This window comes from Lagenorhynchus albirostris, chromosome X (assembly GCF_949774975.1).
Source record: "Lagenorhynchus albirostris chromosome X, mLagAlb1.1, whole genome shotgun sequence".
In the NCBI taxonomy this organism is placed as follows: Eukaryota; Metazoa; Chordata; class Mammalia; order Artiodactyla; family Delphinidae; genus Lagenorhynchus; species Lagenorhynchus albirostris.
Window position 1 is genome coordinate 71386834 of NC_083116.1, and position 22716 is coordinate 71409549.

Below are 22716 nucleotides of genomic sequence, written 5' to 3' on the forward strand. Positions count from 1 at the left end.
ACAAAGTAAATCAGTTATACATATACATATGTTCCCATATCTCTTCCCTCTTGCGTCTCCCTCCCTCCAGCCCTCCCTATCCCACCCCTCCAGGCTGTCACAAAGCACCGAGCTGATCTCCCTGTGCTATGCAGCTGCTTCCCACTAGTTATCTACTTTATGTTTGGTAGTGTATATATGTCCATGCCTCTCTCTCACTTTGTCACAGCTTACCCTTCCCCCTCCCCATATCCTCAAGTCCATTCTCTAGTAGGTCTGTGTCTTTATTCCTGTCTTACCCCAAGGTTCTTCATGACATTTTTTTTCTTAAATTCCATATATATGTGTTAGCATACAGTATTTGTCTTTCTCTTTCTGACTTATTTCACTCTGTATGACAGACTCTAGGTCTATCCACCTCATTACAAATAGCTCAATTTCATTTCTTTTTATGGCTGAGTAATATTCCATTGTATATGTGCCACATCTTCTTTATCCATTCATCCGATGATGGACACTTAGTTTGCTTCCATCTCCGGGCTATTGTAAATAGAGCTGCAATGAACATTTTGGTACATGACTCTTTTTGAATTATGGTTTTCTCAGGATATATGCCCAGTAGTGGGATTCGATTTTCTCTTAAACCAACTTTAACTAGGCTTTCACTACCACCACTCCACAGAAACTGTTCTTGTCAATAACACAATTACCTTCATTTTGTCAAATCCATTCTGCCTCAGTTCTCAGGCAACATCCTGCTGGAACTCTCAGCAGCATTTTATATAGCTGATCATGACTTACTTTTTCTTACTGAAGTATAGTTGATTTACGACATTGTGTTAGTTTCTGGCATACAGCAATGTGATTCAGATATATATGTGTGTGTGTGTGTGTGTGTGTGTGTGTGTGTGTGTGTGTGTGTGTGTGTGTGTTCTTTTTCTTATTCTTTTCCATTATGGCTTATTACAAGATATTGAATATAGTTCCCTCTACTATACAGTAGGTCCTTGGTGTTTATCTATTTTATATATAGTAGTTTGTATCTGCTAATCCCAAACTCCTAATTTATCCCTCCCCCCCTTTCCCCTTTGGTAACCATAATGTTATTTTCTATGTCTGTGAGTCTATTTCTGTTTTGTAAATAAGTTCATTTGCATCATTTTTTTTAGCTTCCACATATAAGAGATATCATATGTTATTTGTCTTTCTCTGTCTGACCTACTTTACTTAGTAGGATAATCTCTAGATGACTTCCTTATTTTAAATTCCTTTTACTTGGCTTCTAGGTACTGTACTCCCATCCCTTAATTTTCTTCTTACTTCACAGTCTGTTCCTTCTTGGCTTCCTTTAATGAGTCCTCTGCATCTCCCTGGCCTCTGTATTTGTTGGAGGACCTCAAGATTCGGTCCTTTAATCTCTTCTCTTCTTTGCACTCAATTCTTAGGCCATCTCTCCTAATCCCATGGCTTTAAACACCATCTACATAGTGATGATTCCCAAATTCATATCTCTAGCCCCAACCACTCCCCTCAACTCCAGACTCATATAGCCAATTGCTTATTCAACATCTCCACTTGGTTGTCTAAATGGCACCTCAACCTAATATGTCAAAAACGGAACTCTCTTTTTCCCTTCAAACCTTCTTTTCTCTCAATATTCTCCATTTCACCAAATAGCATCTCCAGCCTTCCAGTCTCTCAGGCTTGGGAGTCATCCCTGACTCCTCTCTTTATTTCATACCTCACATGCAATCCATCAGCAAATCCTGTTGGTTCTACCTTCAGAATACAACCCTACTTTTAACCACTTCTTACCATCTCCGTTACTACCAACCTCATCCAAGCCACCACCATCTCTCGCCTGGATTACTACAATTGCCTACTAACTAGTCTCCCTGCTTCCACCATTGCCCCCTAGTATTTACCACAAAGCCTAAGAGATCCCTTAAAACACAGAAATAAAAATCATGTCACTCCAAGCCTAAAACCTTCTAATGGTTCCCCATACCACAAGGAGTTACATAATCTGGCCCCTGGAAACCTCTCTGACCTCATCACCTTCCACTCTCTCCTTGTTTACACTGCAGCAGACATGATGGCCTCCTTGCTGTTCCTCTAACATGCCAAGCACCTCAACTGTCTCGGCATCGTTGTACTTGCTGTTCTCTCTGCCTGGAATGATCTTCCCCCAGATATCCACATGACTTATTTTCTCACTTCATTAAGTTCTCTGCTCAAATGTCACCCTCTCAGAAAGGCCTTCCCTGAACAGTCTAATAACCCACCCACCCCCAACTCCCTCTCTATACCCTTACCTTACTTGTTTTCTCATGTACTTACCACTACCGTCCATATACAGTCAACCCTCAATATCCTCGGGGAGGCGGGGGGATTGGCTCCAGGACACACACACACACACACACCAAAATCCCTGGATGTTCAAGTCCCTTATTTGCGTATAACCTATGCACATCCTCCCATATACTTTATTTATTTATTTATTTATTATTTATTTATTTGGCTGTGTTGGGTCTTAGTTGTGGCATGCGGGGTCTTAGTTGCGGCACGTGGGATCTAGTTCCCTGAGCAGGGATCGAACCCAGGCCCCCCTGCATTGGGAGTGCAGAGTCTTAGCCACTGGACCACCAGGGAAGTACCCCTCCCATATACTTTAAAGTTTATTTTGTTTTATTTTGTTCAGTGCTGTATTCCCAGCACTTAGATCACTGCCTGGAACAGAGTATTCACTCGCTCAATAAATATTTGTTGAATGAATAAATGTATTAATGATTTAGCTCTTAGATGAACAGTAACTACATAATTGAATAAATGTATCTCTGTACTCCAGGGCCCAGCATAGTACCCTGTACCTAGTTGGTATCAACAAATTTTTGTTGAATGAATGAAAGAAGCCTGTAAATGTGCTCATATCTTACAAGTATTTAAAAAATCTTCTGATGATCCCATTTCTCCCTCTAGTTATTACTATTATTCTTCTTCCCTTCACAGCCTAGCTTTCTCACCTTCCAATCATTATTTCTTAGCCTAAAAATTTTTATGAAATGTATCACAAATACAAAACAATATATACATACTCTTATGACTTATTTAAATCATATATACAAATAATAAAATCATATGTATGTGATTTAAAGAATAATAAAATGAACACTCATGTAACCCACCAATCAGCTTCAGAAACAGAACATTACCAGAGCTTCTGAAGCCCTCTGTATGCCCTTCTGCATTGCATTCCTCTCCTTTCTCACAACATATAACTGCCCGCAGGGATTTTGCTTTTCTTTATTGCTTTCTCACCTGTTTTTGAACTTTACATACATAGAATCATACCGTATGAACTCTTCTGAACTTGACCTTTCTGTAGATTGTGTTTGCGGGATTTATCCATCTTGATATTGTAGATGTAGGTATTCATTTTCACCAATGTGTAGTTTTCCATTTTATGATTATACTGCAATTCATTAAGCCAAATGTCCTGCTGAAGGACATTTGAACTGTTTCCAGCTTTTTGCTATTAAGATCAGTGCTGCTATGAACACGCTTGAACTCCTGTACATACTTTCTGGTACATTTCTGCAAGAATCTTTCTAGTGCTCATAGCTGGGGTAGAATTGCTGAGTCAGAGAGTATGATCATGGGTACTTTTCAGTTCTTACTTGACTTCTTTGTTGCATTTTAAATATTGATTATTGGGAATTCCCTGGCGGTCTAGTGGTTAGAACTCTGTGCTTTCACTGCCAAGGGCCTGGGTTCAATCCTTGGTCGGGGAACTAAGATCCCACAAGCCTCATAGCCAAAAAAAACCAAAAAACCATCTTCTGATGGGAAAGAGAAAGAAAGAAAGGAAGGAAGGAAGGAAGGAAGGGAGGGAGGGAGGGAGGGAGGGAGGGAGGAAGGAGAAAAGAAAGAAGAAAGAGAAAGACTGATTATTCCTTCATTCCTCACTTTCTCTTCCCCCTCTAACTTCTGGATTACACACTTGCTGACTGTTCTTTTGCAATCACCTTGCTGACTCCCCTACCTTTGGTCACCCATTAAATGTTGGATCTTTTCCCCAGAGTTCTGCCCTTGGCCCTCATCTCATTTCCATAACTTCATCTGCCACCCATAGGCTAACGACACAACATGGCCTCTCTCCTAAGCTCCATTATTTCCAATTACTTCCTGAACATCTCCACTTGGATGTCTTACAGACATCTCACCAAACATGACACAACTCCTTATCTACCTCAACCCAAAGCCTATTCCTTCTTTTAAGTTACTCCTCTATTATTCTCCACCCCCACCCCTAGCTTCCCAAGACAAAAACCTGGAAGAATTCCACTCTCCCCTTTGGTCATTACATTCCAAGTTGCTCTACTCAAGTTGCAACACTTCGGTTCTTCCAATACACCAACCTCTTTTCTGCCTCAGAGCCGTTGTTCTTGCTGTTCCCTCTACCTAGGATGATCTTCCTGTGGCTCAATGCAAGGCTAGCTCTTTCTCATCTTCAAGGCTTAGTGAAAATGTCACCTCCTCATTAGAGACTTCTGCTGTCTATCTTACCTAAAGTAGGTCCACAGCCACCCCAACCTGGCCGCAATGACTAATATTCCACCTTCTTTTATTTCTAACACAGTTTGTGTTTCCTTGTTTACTGTCTCTTTTCCACTCAGGTATAAATTCCATGAGAACAGAGATTTATTTCCATGTTTTTCACTGCTACATCCACAGAGTCTAGAACAGTGCCTGGCACATAATAGGCACACTATAAAGATTTACTGACTGAGTCCTATAAGCCTCCTTATTTCTTGCCCCTCTAACAATTAGTCACCAAGCATGGTTAAGTCTACCTCCTAAACATCTCCCAAATCTATGCCATCTACTCCAACCCAAATATCATTGCTCTAGTTGAAGTCCACAACACTTCTCACCTGAACAAATGCAATCGCCTTGTAACAGGTACTCTTTCCTCCAGCCTGGCCTCTTCTCTAACACATTCACTGGAGTGAAGCCAGAGTTAATCTCTTTAAAACCAACCCAAATCGAATCACATCCTTCACCTTCTTCATTGTCCATCAAGATAAAGTCCAAATTCCTCACTGTGGTCTACAACCCCTTGTGGGATCTGTTTCATAATCTACTCTGCCTTCCCCACCTTTCCCCTACCCTCACTTGCCCTCCCCACAGGCCCAATGCTCCAATTCTGCTGGACTACTTGCAGCTCTGCAAACATTCGACGCTGATTCTAGGCTCTGGCTTTTGGATATGTACTATCTGTCTGGAATATCCTCACCCCACCTCACCTGCCAACCCCTCAGCAGCCATTCAAATTCAGCTCAAAGGTCTTTTGAACTGTAAAGCTTTTCTTCACCCTCATCACTGGCCCATAACTTGCAAAATTGATTACTTTTTCCTCTCAACTTTCCCTTTTCCTTTCACATGCTTCCACTGCATTGATCACACTGTACTGTACTCTTGGGTTTTGCTTCTCCTGTCAGTCTGGCTTCCTATGATGCAACAGAGCAGATGCTGTATCATTCTTCTTCGTAACCTCAGTTGTCTCCTGTAGTAGGTGCTGGAACGGTTATTGAATGAATGAAAATAGGCAAAAAACAACTTTTAAATAACATCTAAAATTGACAAAGTTATAGTGAAATTAGTATGTTCACATAGGATGGGTACAAACTTTTGGAAAGCAATGTGACATTACATATCAAAACCCATAAATACCTTTGTAACAGATAAAAGTGGTTGCTTTGGGGAAAGTGAGTGGAGAAGAAAAGGGAAGTGTGGGTAGGGAAGTTGCTATTCATTATGAGCTCTTCTGATTTTTTGACCATGTGTTACATAGATAGAAACTTTATAGAATTGTTTTTAACCACTGGCCTAATAATTCCACACTCACGAACTGATGCTAGAGAAACAATTCAACAGAAGTAAAAGCTATATGCATGGGACTTCTCTGGTGGATGAGTGGTTAAGAATCCACCTTCCAATGCAGGGGACGCAGGTTCGATCCCTGGTCAGGGAACTAAGATCCCACATGCCACGGGTCAACTAAGTCCATGTGCTGCAACCACTGAGCCTGCGTGCCACAACTAGAGAGCCTGTGCACCGCAACTACTGAGCCCCCATGCTCTGGAGCCCACACGCCACAACTGGAGAGAAGCCCACATGCCTCAACGAAAGATCCTGTGTGGTGCAACTAAGACCCAACACAGCCAATAAATAAATAGATACATACATACATATATAAAAAAGTAAAAGCTATATGTATGAAATGTTAATTGTTGAATTATCTAAGACTGGGAAACATTGGAAACAATCTAATGACACAATAATAGGGAAATGGTTAAATAAGTAATGGTAAATTCAATAAACTATTACACAGTCATTAAAAAATGGTATGTGCAAGTATGATCTAATCTTGGTATACATTATATATACACAAGTGTGTAAAGGCCTGGAAGCTAGCTATATACAAAACAAGTTAACGGTGATTTTCTTTGGTGGTGGGATTACAGGTTTGTATTTCCCTCTTTTTTGCCTATCTATATTAATTTTCTACAATGAACAATAATATTTAAATAATAATTATTATTTTTATTTTTTTTAAATAGTAATTTTTAAAAGTTTAAAAAACATATTTTGTACACCATGACTGCTATCAGGTAAAATTATGCAACTACGGGAACAAAGACTGGGAGGTGATACGCAAAAATGAAAACAGTTATTATGTTGGCATCTTTGGATTATAAATGACTTTTTTCTTGTAACAAAACTTATTTTCAACATTTTTATGATGAAAGTAATATATGTTTGTTACAGAAAATTCTCTATAGAAGAAAATTTTTTTAATAAGTTTCTTTTTTTTAATAAATTTTATTTATTTATTGCTGCATTGGGTCTTCGTTGCTGCACACAGGCTTTCTCTAGTTGCAGTGAGTAGGGGCTACTCTTTGTTGTGGTGCGCGGGCTTCTCATTGCGGTGGCTTCTCTTGTTGTGGAGCACGGGCTCTAGGCGTGCGGGCTTCAGTAGTTGTGGCATGCCAGCTCAGTAGCTGTGGCTCATGGTCTCTCGAGCACAGGCTCAGTAGTTGCAGCGCAGTGATTAAGAATCCGCCTGCCAATGCAGGGGACACGGGTTCGAGCCCTGGTCTAGGAAGATCCCACATGTCGTGGAGCAGCTAAGCCCGTGTGCCTCAACTACTGAAGCCTGCATGCCTAGAGCCCATGCTCCGCAACAAGAGAAGCCACCGCAATGAGAAGCCTGCACATCACACGGAACAGTAGTCCCCGCTCGCTGCATAGAGAAAAGCCCGCGTGCAGCAACAAAGACCCAACGCAGCCAAAAATAAAATAAATACATTAAATTAAAAAAAAACATTTACTTTATAGCAGTACACCATATACACTCAATAAATATTTGTTAATCAATAAATATTTAAAAAAAAACAAAAACACTGCACCACCAGGGAAGCCCTCTATGGAAAAATTTTAAAAATAAAATGAAAACCACTCTTCATCCCACTGTGTAGATATAACCAGTGTTGCAATTTTCCTGTATTTCCTTCCAGACTTTTTCTATACTTATTTTTTTTAACAAAAAATGTGGTCATACTTAATTTTGTATACTGTTTGTCTCACTTGACATTGTATCATGAGCATTGTTCCATGTCCCCTGTCCATCTTGTGGCTGTATCTTAATATAATTCCATATTGTCGAACACTCATGGTTTCCATTTTTTAATTTTTTTGCCGCGCCACGTGGCTTGTGGGATCTCAGTTCCCTGACCAGGAAATGAACCCAGGCCACGGCAGTGAAAGCCTGGAATCCTAACCACTAGGCCACTGGGGAACTCCCTCCAATTTTTTATATTAAAAATAGAATGCTTTGATGAGTGTATTTTACATAAATCTTCATGTTCATCTCTGATTATTCCCTTAGGATAATGTTTTTAAACTGGAGTTACTAGACGCAAAGGATGAAAATTCTTAAGGCTCTTGATGCAGTGTCAAATAGCTTTCAGCAAAATTGTACTGAGTTACACTCCCACACACAGTGTGTCAGTGCCTGCTTTATCATACCCTCATCATAACATTTTCTTTAAAGCAGTATTGTGTTCAAAAACATGGGTTTCAGAAACAGATAGCCCTGTATCCAAATCCTGGCTTTACCATTTATAAATACATGACTTTAGGAAAGTTACCTAATTATTCTGATCTTCAGTTTTCTCATCTGTAAAAATGGGCATACTACCACCAACCCTGAGGGTTACTGTGAGGATTAAAGAAGATAATGTATTAGGTTGGACTTCCCTGGTGGCGCAGTGGTTAAGAATCCACCTGCCAATGCAGGGAACACAGGTTCAAGCCCTGGTCCGGGAAGGTCCCACATGCCGCAGAGAAACTGAGCCCGTGTGCCACAACTACTGAGCCTGCGCTCTAGAGCCCGCGAGCCAAAGCTACTGATCCTGTGCGCCTCAACTGCTGAAGCCTGCACACTCTAGGGCCCACGTGCCGCAACTACAGAGCCCGTGTGCCACAACTACTGAAGCCTTAGTGCCTAGAGCCCGTGCTCCACAACGAGAAGCCACTGCAATGAGAAGCCCGTGCACCGCAACTAAGACTAGCCCCTGCTCGCTACAACTAGAGAAAGCCCGCGTACAGAAAGGAAGACCCAACGTAGCCAAAAAAAAAAAAAAAAAACTAGGATAATGTATTAGGTTGAACCATATTAAATCACCAACATTCAATCATTTTGACCTATAAAAATGTTTTCCATATTGTTCAACCTAATACATAAAGCATGCTATCTGGCAAATGGTAGTTACTGAAATTATTATTATGGAAGCAGGATAACAAAAATGAATAGCATCCTTACTGAAATCCCTCAGGTTTAGAAGAAATAAGCAGAGATAAACTCCTAAAGAAAAACTTCTGGCCTTTTTACAAAAGCAGTAGAGGCTTCAAGTACAAAAGGGAAAAGGGAAGAAGAGACCAAAACTAGAGGGAAAGAGTTGGGAGACCGCCTGCCCTTTCCCAGCTGGAAATATTTCTTGTCATTTACATTCAAATGTCCTTACTCTGTGGAAGATGGGAAAATACAAATTTCCTAAATTTGAAAAAGGAAATAAGGAAACTATATAAATAAGGAAACTATAAACATAAAGAATAGTAAGTTTTGTGTCGATGTTTCGCTATTGCAAAACAGGGAGAAGACAGAAATGCTGTAAGCCAGTGTTTCTCAAACTTGGTCTCATAATAAGAATCACCTGGGATGCTTTAAAGCTTGTTTCCAAGCCCACATCCCAGTTAAACTGAACCATATTGTAGAGGAAGGGCTGGGGAACTTGTATAGTTACCCCAGGTAATTATGATAATCAGACAAGCCTGGGAAACTGCTGTACAAATACCTATAGCTTTCAAGAAGGCAATGACGAATTCATAATAACCTCATGGATGAAGAAATAGGAAGTAGTTGGTGGATACTGCAGGCAATATTGGTAGTAATAATAAAATTAAGAGGAGTCAAAATATAAGGAGCCGGGTAGACTTGCCTGTAGTTCTTTTTTTTTTTTTGCGGTACGCGGGCCTCTCACTGTTGTGGCCTCTCGCAGCCATGGCTTACGGGCCTAGCCACTCCGCGGCATGTGGGATCTTCCCGGACCGGGGCACGAGCTCGTGTCCCCTGCATCGGCAGGAAGACTCTCAAACCACTGCGCCACCAGGGAGGCCCCTTGTAGTTCTTCTATAGCAAAGTTATCCCAAATTGCAATTCTCTGTTATTCCTGAATGAACCCATTTTTCTGGTAAAATAATTGGCTGTTTTATTTCTACGGTCAACACCTTCAATGGACTTTCGTACAAAGCAGCCTTTCCCAACTTCCCTTTTTCCTCTGTAAAATAATATTCCTCCCCTTGGTCTCTGGAGTTGCCTATCGTTTGCTATAGTTGGCATGTCCTTAATTGCTATTCCTCTGCCATTCCTAAATAAACTCATATTGCTGGTTAAAAAAATGTAAGGAGTCTATCAAAAGTTCATTACTTACTTTGGTGGCTTTAACTTATGTTCACAACTTCTTTGCTACTTCTTGCTCTAAGTGATGGAACTTAATTTCCCCTCATCTTGAGTGTGAACTAGATTCAGTGACTTGCTTCTAAGGAACAGTACATGGAAAAGGAAAACTAGTAATTTTATAGTGGAGAAACAGCTCCTTAACCAAGTGATTAAGGTTAACATCAACAGTGATAAGTCATGCTGATATTCTGTGCACCGCCTGGTATGATGTGACGAGAAAGGCACTTCACGCTGTGGTCCTCTTCGCCCACATGCATACCACCAGGATAATGAGAAAAATATCAGACAAACCCAAATTGAGGGCCATTCTACAAAATACTGGACCAGTACTCTTCCAAAGCACCAAGGTCATGAGAGACGAGGAAAGACCAAGAAACTTTCACAGACTGGAGGAGACTAAAGAGACATAATGATTAAATGCAACGTGGTATCCTGGATTGGATCCTGGAACAGAAAAAGGACATAGGTGAAAAAACTAGTGAAATTTGAATAGAGTCTCTAGTTTGGTTAATAGAACTGTACCAATGCTAATTTCTTAGTTTTGATAAATGTACCAGATTAAGATGTTAACATTAGGGGAAGTTAGATAAGGGTATAGGGGACCTGTCTGTACTATATTTGAAACTCTACTGTAAATCCAAAGTTCTTTCAACATAAAACTATCGAAGAAAAAAATATAATTTCTTATGTGGTAGGTACACATTTAATGGTTTTATTATTCTTTATATCTAGTACATCCATTATATTCTTTTAAAAAAATTTTATTTTGAACAGTTTTATTTTATTTTTTAAATTTTTGTTTATTTGGTTTAATTTTTATTTATTTGGCTGCGTTGGGTCTTCCTTGCTGCACGTGGGCTTTTAGTTGCAGCGAGTGGGGACTACTCTTCATTGTGGTGCGTGGGCTTCTCACTGCGGTGGCTTCTCTCCTTGTGGAGCCTGCGGTAGTTGCAGCACGTGGGTGCTAGAGCATGCGAGCTTCCGTAGTTGCGGCGCGCAGGCTGTAGGGCACGTGGGCTTCAGTAGTTGTGGCTCGTGGGCTCTAGAGCACAGGCTCAGTAGTTGTGGTGCACAGGCTTAGCTGCTCCGCAGCATGTGGTATCTTCCAGGACCAGGGATCGAACCCGTGTCCCCTGTGTTGGCAGGCAGATTCTTAACCACTGTGCCACCAGGGAAGTCCCCATCCATTATATTCTTTTCTTAAGTTTATTTTATTGAAGTATAGTTGATTTACAATGTTGTGTTAATTTCTGCTGTACAGCAAAGCAATTCAGCTATACAGATATATACATTCTTTTTTATATTCTTTTCCATGATGATTTATCACAGGATATTGAAGATAGTTCCCTGTGCTATACAGTAGGACCTTGTTTATCCATTCTCTATAGTTTGCATCTGCTAATCCCAAACTCCCAATCCCTCTCTCCCCTACCCCCCATTATATCCTTTTATACACATGGACTATTTTATAATTTAAAAACCAATATAGGAAAAATGTAAGGGATCTAAAACAAGCCATCTGTGGAAGGGACCTACAAAATTTTTAATACCCCAAATTCAATTAAGTTGATTTGGGGTAAGCACAGGATGGATTGTTCCAGTAGGTAAGAAGCTTTTATTTTAGCAAATATATGGGCTTTCTTTAGTTGCGTCGAGTGGGGGCTACTCTTCGTTGTGGTGCGTGGGTCTCTCGTTGCGGTGGCTTCTCTTGTTGTGGAGCACAGGCTCTAGAGTGCAGGCTCAGCAGTTGTGGTGCTCAGGCTTAGTTGCTCCGTGGCATGTGGAATCTTCCCAGACCAGGGCTCGAACCCGTGTACCCTGCATTGGCAGGCGGATTCTTAATCACTGTGCCACCAGGGAAGCCCTACTGAGCTCTATCTGACGAAATGGGATATTAACAGAACAAGGATAGTCTGCAAGTCATCAGATACAAGAGTCCAAGGTAGAGGCCAAAGTCATCAATATTCCCCAGCACTGTCTAGGAGGATGTTCTGGTATCAAGTCCATCCCTATACAGAAGATGGGTACATGAGGTTATGACAGCTTGATCCCAGCCATTCAAATTGGCCCGTGTAACAACCAGATAATCGTGTGCCTCCTGATGTGATACAACAGGAAGCACACACCATCAGTTATGAAACATCTTGTTCCTCCCCCTCCCTCGAAAATAAAAACATTCTGAACTTGACTCTAATCAAGCCTCCTGGTCTAACTTCCCATTTACAGGATATACAGGGAATAGAAGACTATTGGGGATACAGTCAGCCATACTGGGAGAAAGTCAGAGTGACCTGGTTTTCTCAACAACAAATGCCATTAAAAAAAGAGAGAGAGGTGGAACTGTTAAAGATTAGAAAGGACTTAAAAGACGTGAACCAAATATAATGTTTGAATCCTGATTTCAACAAGCCAAATGTATACACTTTTTTGAGACAATGGGGACATCTGTACATAGATGGGGTATTAGATAGTATAAGGGGATTTTTTTGGGGGGGCTGCGCCATGCAATATGAGGGACCTTAGTTCCCCAACCAGGGATCGAACCCGTGCCCCCTGCAGTGGAAGCTTGGAGTCTTAACCACTAGACTGCCAGGGAAGTCCCATGATTATTGTCATTTTTGGTATGTGATAAAGGTAGAGGAGTTTTTAAAGTTTTATCCATAAGAGCTACATAATGAAGAATTTTTCTGGCAAAATATGATGTCTGAAAAAAAAAATGATGTCTGGGATTTACTTTAAAATACTACAGCACCTCTCCAAGAAAAGTGGGAGGGATAGATGTAAGAAGACTGGCAAAATGTTAATTGTTCAAGCTATATGAGGGGTTCATGAGGGTTCATTATACACCTCTACTTTTAAGTATGTTTGGAATTTTCCATAGTAAAAATATAAAGGTAAAATCCAACTTACTGCCCTGGTTCTGATTGTCTCCTCACTAAGCAACATTCTGATTACAATGTCTTCTCCTGTAGACTTGTCAACTAGCAGAGAATGTACTAATGAGCAAATATGGGTACTTGCCTATTTGTTAAATTTCTCATTGCTGATTAACAAATTAGTAAATGTTTATGTATCAGTTTGCTTTAAGGTTTAGACACAGCTTCTGATTGGTGAGGCAGAGACCACGGGCTGGGATGAATGTGACCACTGGCCAACTAACTGGGTGGCCAACTGGTCTTCCCTGAGTGGACGGATTACCTCCCAACAGTTTTGCATTCATTGTTTTACGAGCGTGCCGTGCTTTCCTACTTGAACTGCAACCCTGGTAAATTGTGATTTAGGAACTGATGAGCTGTGGAATTAGAACAAGGAAAGAAGGTCCACCTCTCTTCTCCTACTCATCATTATTATTTGTAACAATAAAACGAGAGTTAACACATACTGAGTGCTTACTATGTGCCAGACATTATTCTAAGCACTTCACAATGTATTTTTCATTTAATCTTTACGATTATCCTACTATCCTACATTCACAGATGAGGAAACTTAACGCCCAGGGGACTTGCCTAAAGAGCCATAGGAGTCTGACTTAAAAGCATGTTCCTAGGCATTAGGACATATTATCTTCATTTGAAAACAATGTCGTAAGTCATCTGGTTTATTTTGTAAATCACACACAGGAGCATCTCTGAACTGTCTCTAGGCTCTGAAGCAGCATATTACAGACTAGGCAAGTAAATATGTCCCTGGCAAAATGCACAAGGGTAGCATATGTTGGAGAACAGAAGATTTTGTAATGAGTACTGGGGGGAGGGGACAGGGCAGTATAGCCTCTTTTACCTGTATATTGAGAGATTATCTTCTAAGTCTTGGGCACTACCTATGTTAAGACAGGACACCTAGGGAAAGCGCCAGGCTGTCCTCTTTACACAGCTCCCACTGAATCAAAAGCAGTTTAAGTGCTTGAAATTTTAATAATTAGAGGTTTGCATGGAAAAGCTTAGAATTCGTGTTATAAAATGAGGAGCCCTTGAAACTAGAAATTAATTGACTAAACTGGTACGTGAAATGTGTATAAATTGAATGGATGTATTACTATGTAATAACTTACTTCGAAATAATAATTTAAAAAATCATCATGCTAGGATGGAGTCAAAGAGAACAACTTCTGATTTAGTTGCAAGAAATTTCTCGTCTTACCTTTTTAAAGAATTTATATTATATCTTCTGGCAAAAAAATTCTGCCCAGTCTGATATTTATTGCTCAGAGTTAGGAGTAGCCATACTTGCTTGGTGATCTGAGAGTTAAATCTCATAACTTACAATTTGATTCTAAAGTAAAAAAAAAAAAAATGAAATGAGAAGCAAAACTTTTAAAACCCCAAGTTTTGGGAATTCCCTGTGTAAGGTCGGATCTTAACAAACGGCACCGCGAAACAGAGGAAAGCTTCAAGTGAGCTTTATTAGGGAGCGCTCCCGGGCGAGGTTCACTGGTCCCAGAGAAAGGGGCCAGAGAAGTCGCACCCGGGAGAGGGTTGGGCAAGATTTTATAGGGGAAGAAGGGAAAGGGGTGTGGTGAATCTGGGAGGGTGCAGGGTATTCCTTATTTGGTGGTCTTTTCAGGTATCCTGGGGGACAGTTAGTCCTGCCCCTCGAAAGGCGGGAAGGCTGGGCCGGGTTCAAAGTCCCCAGGTCAGTTCCTGGAACAGGGTAGTCCGGAAAGTCTCCAGGTCAGTTTCTGGAACTGGGTGGTCCGGAAAGTCTCCAGGTCAGTTTCTGGAACTGGGTGGTCCGGAGAGTTTCGGTCTGATGCAACCTGTGAATCTGATTGTGTTCCACTGCCTCGGGCCAGTTGGCCTTACACCCTGGCTGTCCAGTGGTTAGGACTCGGGCGCTTTCACTGCCTCAGCCCAAATTCAATCCCTGGTCAGGGAACTAAGATCCTGCAAGCCGTGTGGCCAAGCTTTTATTCTAAACTTGAATTTCAGAAACACATCAAGTAACTTGGAAGAAAAGCTAAAATATTTAAATTACAAAAGTTAGTGGTGGACAAATTCTTACGCTTTTTTCATATCTGCATAATTTGGCTTTATTACAGTACTTGGAGCTGTCTAGAGCCGTCAGATATTTGTGTTTTACTTTTATTTGACTGTGTCATAAAGAGTTGTTTATTTTAAATAAAGGAGAGTCAAGTAAACTGAGAAGTTGTTTTCTGGCCCTGCCAGAAAGGGAGGTGAAGTCAATACATGGTTCTGAAGCTTTCCCCTCTACCTGTGTAGATTCTCATCCGTAATAGTGACTCACCAAGGCACTGATCTTCAGCCAAGGGGATAATAAAACTCTGGGTGAGAGTGGAAGCAACTCTCCACGTGGGGGGAGAAGATTAACAGGGAATGGGAGTTTGAAAACGTCTCTCAAGTAATTCTGACAAACCCTCCCTTCCTGAGGATTTCTACTGAGTCTGGAATATTTTGCAATTTCACATTAAGATCGAGGTTTCACTTTAAGGAGCTAGAATAACTTAAATTGGTCTAAATGTGTGAACTATTGTTTATTCAGAATAGATAATAACCACAGCTAACATTTACTGGGTGTGAACCATGTGCCAGGCACTGTGATGAGCACTTCATAGGCACTATCTCATTTAACTCTCACTACAACTCTGTCAGATAGCTGAGGAAGCAATGTTAGTTAATTGCTAGTAAGCTGTTATACATAAGTATACATGATACTTAAGCCTGTATTTCAAACCACCACACACTACACTGTTTCTAAGACACTTGGATCTGAAATGTGGGTTTCTGTTGAAATTTTTTTTGTTTTTTTTTTCTGTATGCAGGCCTCTCACTGTTGTGGCCTCTCCCGTTGCGGAGCACAGGCTCCGGACGCGCAGGCTCAGCGACCCTGGCTCACGGGCCCAGCCGCTCCGTGGCATGTGGATCCTCTGGGACCGGGGCACGAACCCGTGTCCCCTGCATCGGCAGGCGGACTCTCAACCACTGCACCACCAGGAAAGCCCCTGTTGAAATATTTTTTTCCTCATAGTCCACAAAGAGATTCTACTGGAATCTGGAGTTACAGCTGGCAATCACAAGGTTGGAGGAAGTGAAACGACTGATAAATTTACCTCAAGAGAATGAAAAAGTGTTGTCCCAACTTTTCTCTCTATTGTAAATTGGTGATCGAGCCTGTAACTTGCTTATGATATTGTCTAAAGATTTAGGAGTATTTAAATTATGCTCTATTGTTTGCAACTTAGACACCCTTGGTGAGAAAGTTACGTTAAACCTCAGACTACACCTCTTTTTAAATTACTTTTTTTTTCAAATTACTTTCTTAACCAGGAGTCTAATAAGCACCTGATATTATATACAAAGCTTATGTACACACCACTATATTTAAAATAGATAACCAACAAGGACCTCCCGTATACCACAGGGAACTCTGCTCAATACTCTGTAATAGGGACTTCCCTGGTGGCACAGCGGTTAAGAATCCACCTGCCAATGCAGGGGACACGGGTTCAAGCCCTGGTCCGGGAAGTTCCCACATGCCGCGGAGCAACTCAGCCCGTGCGCCACAACTACTGAGCCTGCGCTCTAGAGCCCGCTAGCCACCACTACTGAACCTGTGTGCCACAACTACTGAACTCCGCACGCCTAGAGCCCATGCTCTGCAACAAGAGAAGCCACCGCAATGAGAAACCCGCGCACCACAATGAAGAGTAGCCCCCGCTCCGCTCAGTGCAACTAGAGAAAGCCCGCGTGCCACAACGAAGGCCCAACGCAGCCAAAAATTAAAAAAAAAAGAAAATTAAAAAAAATTACTCTGTAATAACCTAAATGGGAAAAAAACTTGAAAAAGAATAGATACGTGTATATGTATAACTATGTTGTACACCTGAAACTAACACAACATTGTTAATCAGCTATGCTCCACTATAAATTTAAAAAATTTTTTTTAAAAAATAAAAAAACTTTATGTGTATTTATATCACAGCTTTTACTATATTTTCAAAATTATCCATATCCCCAAACAGGGTAAGATCCATTATTTTAACCACTGTTTGATAGACTGAGAGCTGTTTGATAGAGAACAAAGGTAAAGGCTGAAAATTCCTCGTTGATAAGAAATCCATTAGTTTTAAATTTAAGTATTGAAACCTACGAATTTTTGTAATATAATATTGGGGAAACTTCATCAAATTGTCTAAATCAGGGATTGGGGAAGGACGGGGCTGGGGGTGGGGTGGGGCAGGTCTCCCTATCACTTGGGAGGCTTTAAAAAAAACCCTCCTCGCAGACTCTGGTGACCTTTCCCACCACCAGAATCTAGAGCAACCCCCCACCACCCCCACCACCCCACCCCGTCTCCCAGAATCTAGAACATTTGTTTACTAATGAATGCTCATCTTAACTCCCAGTGTATTGGGGGAAGAAACAAAGAAACAAATAAGACTGGTTTAAACTTTTGCCTTCAGGGTCATAATATGTGCCCAGCACTATGCTGATGTTATTTTAAAAGATAGGCAGACTGTCAATATTTAGGATAAAGGAATTTAGGAAGTGAGTTGTCTAAAATAAACAGCTTCTAATATACTTTCTTCGATACAGTTGTGAAAACTGAAGCAAAATATATCTGGCACCCTACCAACTTTCATTTTTCATTGATAAATTCTTTTTCCTTCCTAAGTATTTAACTATGTCTCTAGTTTTGGGAACTAGAGCAAATAAATGTGTTCCCAAGTTTTCCCATATAGCTGTTTCCTCCCTTTATAGTATTCCAGATTTCATAAGAAGGAAACACAGGAAAAATGAATAAATTTGTGATCATTGATATGACATACCCTTCACCTACTAAAATGTAATTTAATTCTGCTTACTCTGTTATTTGACCACTTCTTACAGTTAACTCAGTCAAATTTTTGGTTGATACAAGTTCTTATTTGTACTGTGTAAGTGAGAGAGTCACAAACACAGGATATAAGTACACATTTTTATTTTACTGTAAATCAGGATGAGTGGGTATTTTTAAAAGTTGAAAAGCTGTAATGTGCAGTTGATTGAAAACACTGCATTCTGAGACCCCAAAATGTGGAAAATCCAAACCTGTACAGGCATTTTTAAATAAATGATTTTTAAAGTCTTACATCTATTTAAACCAACTTGCAGAATTCATAATTTATATGTAATTTGTCAGTTTAGGTATGACATTTATAAATAATAGATTGAATGCATAACATTAAGGGTAATTTATTATTTTTAAAAACCTTGAATATTAAGTTATTACGAACCAAAAAGCGAAGGATAAATTTGTAATACTATATACCTGATAATTAAAATATTGTGATTCTATACTTCTTCTAAAGTACTTATGTTTACCAAAGGATTATTATGAATATTGTTGCTAGTATTATTTTAAGGATGATCTGCATCAGAATTATAGATGTGCATGTTAAAAATGCACATTCCAAGCCCAGGAATTTAAATTTACAATAAGCAACCCCTATTCCCATTTTGATGTAACACTTGTTGAAGAACAGTGATGCCAAGCAGGAACCTCTGGGGCTCCTGGGCAGGGAGGCCTTTCTGTCCCCCATTTCTTGTAGGCAAGACTCCAGCCTCCATGACCTTCCCTGAGTTCCAAAGGGCAGACCTGAACAGTTGCTAATCAAGGGCCTGAGGCAAGACTAAAGGGACCAGAGAAGTTCAGGAGATTAGTAGACCCTGCATACACCCTAATCTTGTCAGCAACCCCACCCTTTTGAAACTCTGCAGAAGAAAGAATGCAAGACTGTTACTGCCTTGATCCTTATCACATACCTCTGACCACTACCCCTGACTATATAACCTCTCCCTATTCCCCAGTGAAGGGAGGCACAGTTCTTGAGGTGCTAGCCTACTGTGTTCTCCTTTGCCTGGCAAAGAAAGCAAGCCACTCTTTCTCCTCCACAACACTGTCTCCATATTTCTGTTTGGCATTGCTGCACAGAGAGCCAAGATTTTGGCAACAAATCTGGGGGCTCGTCCGGGATTGACTCGTGGGCAGGAGGCCCCGTAGGGCCCTCGGTTTGATCGGTTACTCAGGGATTTCTCTCCACACCACCCTCCCCAGGGAGAGCAGAGGGTTGGAGGATTTCTCTGAGGCCAGATCGCCAGGGTTCCCCTGCCATAGGGCCCTGCCCCGATCATACCCGACCCGCCGTCTCAGCTGCAGAACTCCATGGCTGCGGCGGAGATCGGGGGAGAGGTTGCCCTAGCAGCTGCCGAGGCTTTCTTTGCCTTGAGGACACCTTCCTTCTCCCTTCTCCGCCATCAGCCCGGACATCTACCCTGAGACAACATTAACTCTTGGAGGATCAGAAAGAGGGCGTTTGGTACATCGCAACAAACCTGCCAGCAATTTGGTAAGTTCCCTGGAGTGCACACCGTAGCCTCTTTGACTTTGTTCGTTTGGGGAACTTCGGTTCCAGTTTGGGGAGTTCTCCCTGTGAAGGGAAATTCCATTTGTAAGGCGCCGCTTCGGACAAAGGTCACACGTCTAGTGGGACTGGGAAGTCACATTTAGGGCATTTTTGCCATTTGGTTTTTGATTTCTGGGCATCTCTTTGCTGATATTTTTAATTTTGAGTGTGGCTTCCAGCTGGCAAGGTTTGGGTTCGTTTGGTTACTTTGGTTTGAGCGCGCAGACAGACATGTTACTAACTGCTCAAGCTAGAATGGGAAGCGCTTCCTGTAAGGTTCCACCCCTACCTGGGAGCCCCTTAGAAAAAATTTTGAATGACTGGTCAACCTATAGCTATGATCCAATGACAAAGAAAAATGGCCTAAAAATGGGTCTCTTACAATTAGATCTTTATTGCCACAGGATGGGAAAATGGACTGAGGTTCCCTTATGTCCAGGACTTTCTCCTATAATTGAAAGCCTGAGGAATCAGAAAAACTCTCCTGGCTCAGGGAGGAAAACAAGCCTCCCCCACTTCTGCATGTTCCCTTACTCCTTCAAATTGTTCTGATAAGCCTTAGTAGACCCTGGAACGTGGAATATCAAGGTTCCCGGCTTGGCCAAAGATATCCAGCCGGTGATATTAAGTAGAAGGGTTATATAGTGTCTAAATATAAGGTACCAATTTCTTAAACGTAGGGAAGATCCTCAAAAAATGTTTATAAATAGATTACCAAAATAGGAGGCCACTGGTCTGACTAAACTAACCATAGCTGATATTCAGAGCCTGATAGGAATTTTGGAAGAGGACTCCTCCCCTAAGCTAAATGAGGAAAAGTAAAACTTTCCAACATGGGTAAATGGGTATGTCAGTCCTTCAATATCATTGAGGTAGTCACCCAATTCTTTGAAAAAGAAAACAAAACTGTCCTTGTTTTACAAATGTAGTCTTTACAGGACCAGAGGCGTGGCTCCGAAAATAATCCAAACCCCACCAATCTCTTTCACCACTCCCAAAACCTTCCCTATTTATCTTAAGAGGCTTGTAAGTATTAAACAAAAGGGAAACAAAGTCATCCTAGGAGGAACTTGCCTGTACCATTGAGATGCAAATGTCCTATCTGGTCTTCTCAGGAACACTTAGCTCTGCCATCTTTTTAAACTGGAAATTTTAAAAAGGGTAAAGTAATTTAGAATTTGACTTGTCAAGGATAAATAGAAATGTTAAGTGTCTTTTCTTCTGTAAACACTAGTAAAAAGGGTTTAACCATCTAGATAAGTGACCTTGATGTGTTCCATCTGCTAGAAACCCAATTTGAATCCAACCCCTTGTAACTGATGGCTTTTATGTTGTACCTGACTCAGGGCTGAAATTCGAACAGAAACTATGAGGCCTCTATGTTGGTTTGTGTGTTCGTAAGTGTCTATATGTGTGTTGTAGGTGTATGGTATTGCCAAAAATGAATTCGTAAAAGAGCTCTACTAGTTGGCTTTTTTAAAAATTAAGTGCTTATATAAATATTCAAAAATAGAAAATAATCTGGCTAGAATGAATTTCAGGTTCATGTCATCTGCAAAATATTCAGTACTAAACAGATACCTGGTATTGAAGGTGGCTTAAGCTTGTTGGTTTGATTAATATAGATATGTTAGAGTCATCAATGTCAAGTATAATACTTCTGTCGTACACCTAGAGGTCAAATAAGACCTTATTCTGTATCTATTACAAATTTGTCAACAAGAAAAGGAACTCAATGGGAAAAAACTTTTAAGGAAAGTAAGATATGTGTTTTTAGTAAAAGGTGTGAAGGGCTTCCCTGGTGGCGCAGTGGTTAAGAATCCACCTGCCAATGCAGGGGACACGGGTTTGAGCCCGGGTCCGAGCCCGTGTCCTGCAAGATCCCACATGACGTGGAGCAACTAAGCCCGTGCGCCACAAATACTGAGCCTGTGCTCTAGAGCCCGTGAGCCACAACTACTGAAGCCCACGCGCCTAGAGCCTGTGCTCCGCAACAAGAGAAGCCACCGCAATGAGAAGCCCGCGCACCTCAACGAAGAGTAGACCCCGCTCCCACAACTACAGAAAGCCTGCGCGCAGCAACGAAGACCCAACTCAGTCAAAAATAAACTAAATAATTTTTTTAAAAAAGCATTAAAAAAATGTGTGAAGAATGAAAAATACTGAAAAGAGTGATACATAATCAGGATTTTCTAAGATTGGACTAAATTTAGTTGGGTACATGGATTTCAGTAGGAATGGGCTAGAACAAGACTGGATTTGGTTTCTCCAAAGTATTCTTTTTTTTTTTTACATCTTTATTGGAGTACAATTGCTTTACAATGGTGTGTTAGTTTCTGCTTTATAACAAAGTGAATCAGTTATACATATACATATGTTCCCATATCTCTTCCCTCTTGCGTCTCCCTCCCTCCCACCCTCCCTATTCCACCCCTCTAGGCGGTCACAAAGCACCCAGCTGATCTTCCTGTGCTATGTGGCTGCTTCCCACTAGCTATCTATTTTACGTTTGGTAGTGTATATATGTCCATGCCACTCTCTCACTTTGTCACAGCTTACCCTTCCCCCGCCCCATATCCTCAAGTCCATTCTCTAGTAGGTGTCTTTTTTTTTTTTTTTTTTTTTTTTTGCGGTACGCGGGCCTCTCACTGTTGTGGTCTCTCCCGTTGCGGAGCACAGGCTCCGGACACGCAGGCTCAGCGGCCATGGCTCACGGGTCCAGCCGCTCCGTAGCATGTGGGATCTTCCCGGACCGGGGCACGAACCCGTGTCCCCTGCATCGGCAAGCAGACTCTCAACCACTGCGCCACCAGGGAAGACCAGGTCTGTGTCTTTATTCCCATCTTACCCCTAGGTTCTTCATGACTTTTTTTTTCTTTCTTAAATTCCATATATATGTGTTAGCATACAGTATTTGTTTTTCTCTTTCTGACTTACTTCACTCTGTATGACAGACTCTAGGTCTATCCACCTCACTACAAATAGCTCAATTTCGTTTCTTTTTATGGCTGAGTAATATTCCATTGTATATATGTACCACATCTTTATCCATTCATCCGATGATGGATACTTAGGTTGCTTCCATCTCCTGGCTATTGTAAATAGCGCTGCAATGAACATTTTGGTACATGACTCTTTTTGAATTATGGTTTTCTCAGGGCATATGCCCAAATCAAAACTACAATGAGATATCATCTCACACCGGTCAGAATGGCCATCATCAAAAAATCTAGAAACAAATGCTGGAGAG

General features: G+C 41.1%; 1 long non-coding RNA gene across 1 annotated transcript; it reads right to left on the reverse strand.

The window, feature by feature from the left end:
• Positions 1-11348: 11348 nt before the first annotated feature.
• On the reverse strand, positions 11349-19493 carry LOC132513422 (uncharacterized). The gene is made up of 3 exons (XR_009538474.1): positions 19396-19493; positions 14204-14335; positions 11349-12072 (listed from the first exon to the last, which is right to left on the reverse strand). It is a non-coding gene; the product is annotated as an uncharacterized LOC132513422 (long non-coding RNA).
• Positions 19494-22716: the final 3223 nt, after the last annotated feature.